The sequence below is a fragment of the Mirounga angustirostris genome, unplaced genomic scaffold, assembly GCF_029215605.1.
Source record: "Mirounga angustirostris isolate CCGP_5_RB_7025 unplaced genomic scaffold, mMirAng1.0.hap1 SCAF_4, whole genome shotgun sequence".
Taxonomy (NCBI): domain Eukaryota; kingdom Metazoa; phylum Chordata; class Mammalia; order Carnivora; family Phocidae; genus Mirounga; species Mirounga angustirostris.
Window position 1 is genome coordinate 37,694,267 of NW_026991712.1, and position 5,079 is coordinate 37,699,345.

The following is a 5,079-nucleotide window of genomic DNA, read 5'->3' on the forward strand; positions in this document are numbered from 1 at the left end:
TATATCTGCTCCTACCTCCAGGGATGAATCAGATGATGGTGGAGGTTGGGGTAGGGACATCATGCATATTAGAAAATCTCTCTAGGTTTTCTGATAGGCACCGTCTTATGCTTACAACTCATGAGCCCCAGAACCACTACTCACATGCCTGCCTTAATCATGAATATAGTTTAAAGAAAAGGATAAAGTTGCTGTTTACAATTAATTACAAGGAGGGTAACTCTTCTTACATTGTTTTAAATTGTGTTCATGTTTCTAGCTACTCTCTTCTCTCTAAGAGAGTAGATGAAGTATATTTGTCACCACATTTTCTAATTTAGCTATGTGACTTGGGTCAATGGAAGATGAGCAGAAGCGACAATGTGTTACTTCTAAGCAGACACTTTAAGAGGCAGTTTGTGTTTCTGCCAACTCGTTTGCTTTTTTCTCTACCATAAGAATGACATGTTCTTAATAGAGGCTGCTCCTTTCGGCTGGTTTGTAGAATGACACACAGAACAAAGTTGCAGCCACTGGCAAAAACCACGAGCAATATATAAATGCTTGTTCTTGGAAGCTACAGAGATTCGAGTTGTTTGTTACTTCCGTATACCTGGCTAACATACATGAAATGATTTTTTCTTTCTTTCTTTTTTTTTTTGAGGGGGGTGGTGAGCACCTTGATGGGTTTGATTAGGTATTTAAAGTGACACCAAAGCTTGGATTCAGGGTATGATCTAGAGAGAGCTAAATTTCTTTGTTTAAGGAAGTAGAAAAGCTTTGTTTTATCTGTTGGAGGGGTAATTGGCCAGGGAAATAAAATGGAGAGAGCAGAGGGCTAAGCAATGAAGCAGGAGACTAGAGATCCAAAAATTGTTAAAAGACTATTAGGTTCACAGGTCTAACTTGGGGTTTTATATTGCTTCCATTTTAGCTAAGTGTATTACATATACATGCCATGTATGAGTGTGTTTTTGGTGGAAATATAAGAAATGGGTGGAGTTCCACATTTGGGTTAACTGTCCAGAACAGACGGAGCAAGAAACAAGCAGGCTGGGTCCATCCATCAGTTGATCCAACTGAACGAAAGCAGGAGCTTGAAGTCTGAGGAGACCATGGGATTGTAAGCCTCCCTGGGAATTTGTAGAAATTGTAAGCAGAATTTTGCTCCCACAAACCAGGTAGTGTGTATTTGAAACAATCTTTTTTGAATTTTAAAGCCTAGATTTAGGCTTTTAAATTCTTAAATGTTAGTAGATCAATTATAACTACATACTAAAATAATAATCCACACTGACCAAATAGTATTCATCCAGGAATCTAAGTGTTTCAAAATTTGGAAAGTTTTTAGGATACATTAAGGATAATGAGGAAAAAAGATCACTTAATGATCACTTAGTGATAGTTGAATGGCATCTGATAAGTTAAAAGTATAGAAGGACTCTTCTATTTTTTTTAAAGATTTTATTTGTTTATTTATTTGAGAGAGAGGGAGAAAGAGAGCGCGCGAGAGAGCACAAGCAGGGGGAGAGACGGAGGGAGAGGGAGAAGAAGGCTCCCTGCTGAGCAGGGAGCCTTTGCGGGGCTCTGTCCCAGGACCCTGGGATCATGACCTGAGCTAAAAGCAGAGAAGGACACTTCTTTATTGTGATTTAAAAACAATCTTTTAATCTGTCATGATCATACTTTTTGGTGAATAAAGCCCTAAGAACCTTCTTCTGGAAATTTACTGTAACATAGAAGGCAGAAAACAGAAATAAGAACTATAAATGTTAGAAAGTGACATTATTAATATTTGTATATAAAATGATTCTAGGATACCCAAAAGGATTGTGAATAATGTTAACAAGGTAGACTTACATGAATAAAATTGATAGCAATGGACACACCATATCCTTTTTAGGAAAGTTAACTATTTTACAGATGTCAGCATTTCCCTAAGTCAGTTTTTAGATTCATTTCCAGCCTGTTTTCTTATTTGTTTGATTTCTGGGATTTGACAAAGTGATTTTAAAGTCCATTTGGAATGATGAACACACTGTAATAGCAAAGACAAAGGTGAAAAGGTTGAGGAGTGAGGGGTAATTTATCCTATCAGCATTAAAATAGAGTAAAAATGCACAGTGGTGAGATGGAAAGAACATGGGCTTTGGATCCAGTAAACTTAGGTTTGAATGCTTGGCTCTGACACATTCCAGCCGTGTAGTCTTAGGTAATTAACTTAGTATCTTTAAGCAAAATATGTGTTATAAATCCTAACTGACCTGAGCCGAAATCAAGAGTCAGACGCTCAACCACTGAGCCACCCAGGTGCCCCCATCATAGCCATTTTTAAATGAACAGTTGAGTGGTATTAAATCCATTCATAAGGTCATACAACCATCAATCCCTATTGATTTCTGAATGAATCTTCAAACATATATAATTACTTATTTTTTAATAAGTGAAATCATTCTGATTATTTATCTATCAGCTTTTGTTCTCCACTTAACTCTCTAAGAGATCTTTCCGTGTCAATAAATGTAGAACCACTTAATTCTTAGCAGCTTTATATTTGCCAAAATATAGCCATAACACAATTTATTTGACCTTTTCCTTTAGGTTATTTCCATTTTCCTTCCTAATTTAAACAATGCTAAAATGAAACCCTGTACATCCGTATTTGAATATATGTGTAACTATTTTTGTTGGAAAGATTCCTAGAAGTGGGATTGCTGGTTCAAAGTATATATGCATTTTTATTCAAAAATACTATAAAATTACTCTCCAAAAAGTCTTTAATAATTTATATTTCCAAATGAGTATATGAAAATGTCTTTTTGAAAGCAGTCTTTTGACAGTAATATGCCAAAAGCCTTAAACTGCTCATACTTCTTGCCCCATTGATTTTGTTTGTGGACATTGTCTCAGAAAATAGTTCTAAAACACAAAACAAATTCTATACAAATATGTGCATTGTAACAATGTGTTCGCATTGGCAGCACATGTACTAAATTGGAACGCTACGGAGAAGAATAGCACGGCCCCTGCACAAGGGTGACACGCAAATTAGTGAAGTGTTGCATATTTTTAAAAAAATGTGCATCATATAAGTGAAATAAGTCAATCAGCGAAAGACAATTACCATATGATCTCACTCATATATGGAATTTAAGAAACAAAAACAGAGGCTCATGGGGGAAGGGAGGGAAAAATAACACAAGATGAAACCAGAGAGGGAGACAAACCATAAGAGACTCTAAATCATAGGGAAAATACTGAGGGTTGCTAGAGGGGAGGGGGTGGGGATGGGGTAACTGGGTGACGGGCACTAAGGAGGGCATGTGATGTCATGAGCACTGGGTGTTATATAAGACTGATGAATCACTGACCTCTACTTCTGAAACTAATAATACACCACATGTTAATTAATTGAATTTAAATTAAAAAAATAAATAAAATTCATCGTAAATTTTAAAAAATGGGCATTGTAACATTATATATATATAATTGTGAAAAACTGGATACAACCTAAATTTTAAAAATGGAGCATGTAAATTATTGTGAAGCCCTGTGTAGCAATTACAACGATAATTACAAAGACTGTTTAATAACATGGAAAATGCTTATGGTATAATGTTACTTGAAAATTGCAAGATTTAATGAAAAGCTTAATCAAAATGTTCAAAACAATTGTGTTTTGGATGTATACCTATTGATACTACTTCTTTTTTTATCCTACCTTAATTATTGTTTATTTCCCAGTCTTTCTTGATAGAAGATTATGTTTTTCTAAGTAAAAAATATTTAATCATAACCCTTAAGAAAGTGCTCTATACCTGACTATCCTTGATGACTATCCCTGAAGCATTTTATAAAAAGGAGCCAATTAAAAATACAGCCTAACAAACATCTTGGAATTGTCCTGGCTTTATGAGTACAGATAGTTCTCATCCTCCACAAAATTGTGAAGAAAGGAAAATTAGGATTTGCTTTCCAACTTTTGTGCCACCTTCCCTTTAACTCCCAGATTTTATATTCTGGTTTCTATTCCCAAGGAATCTTGCTTTCTGATCACTGCTACTGTGTTAACTAGTAATAGCATCCGAAGGTATTTGCATTTTATCTTAAAGATCTGACCCTTAAAAATAAGAAAATTCATGTAAAGCTTTAACATAAAGGAAGTGTTTGGTCTGTGTTGATGATGATGGTGGTGGTGATAAGCGTGATGGTACTGACCACGGAGAAGTCTTTAATAATAAAATGGGGCTTTGTGGGAAAAAGTGATTATTTTCCATTATGACACTTTCAGAATATTTAGAGTATGCCTGAAATTTCTTTCTCCTTAAAGAAAAAAAGCTTATGATGTATCCACAGTCTGTGTTACCGGAGATAGCTATAACCATAACAATACTCAAATCTTTCTCAAATCTATTTATATTTTCAACCTATATGATTGCATGGATTTGTGAATTCCTGTTATAAAACATTAGCACTTTCTTTTAGTAATATTAACATTGCCTCTTGAAGCTTGAAGGGGCATCCTCTCTTGCTAATATTCTTATATTTGTGGAGTAAATTTAAATGAACCGTATCCATATATTTGATGCTTGCCATGACTTTATAAATTAAAACATATGAAGCTATTTATTTCCTTCTGGGCACTATGCCTAGAATTTGGTGCCCTCAGGTAAGTAGTTGAGCTTGGACAGGGCTGCTTGCCAAAAATTAGGCTTCCTCCAGCTGTGGACAACGAAGGTTTACAGCCTCAACTTCTCCACAGCTGTATTTTTCCTGCAAAAATAATCACTACACAAATTTAGAATTGATATCAACTAGCTACTAATTACCAGCTTTTAAGTGTTAAGGAAAGATGAAATTCTACACAAGTTTTTAAAATATGCCTAACCTTAATGCCGTTTAGTGTCTTCCCGAATACATTTCAATGGCATGGTGGTCAAATCTAATTCTGTTTCTATTTTAGTGCTTTGCTAAGTCTTTCCTTGGAGTCCAAAGACATTTGGAACTTACGTACATTTCCAAATCTGATTCCAGCTCTCTTTGTTTACGTATTGTCTCTTTTAGAGCAAGTCTTGGGGTGCCACCTTTCCAACCCAAAGA

At 35.2% G+C, this 5,079-nt stretch overlaps 1 non-coding gene across 1 annotated transcript; it reads left to right on the plus strand.

The window, feature by feature from the left end:
• The first annotated feature begins 2,944 nt into the window (after positions 1 to 2,944).
• LOC123860628 (U6 spliceosomal RNA) lies at positions 2,945 to 3,050 on the plus strand. The gene has a single exon (XR_006794756.1). It is a non-coding gene; the product is annotated as a U6 spliceosomal RNA (small nuclear RNA).
• The last annotated feature ends 2,029 nt before the right edge of the window (positions 3,051 to 5,079 follow it).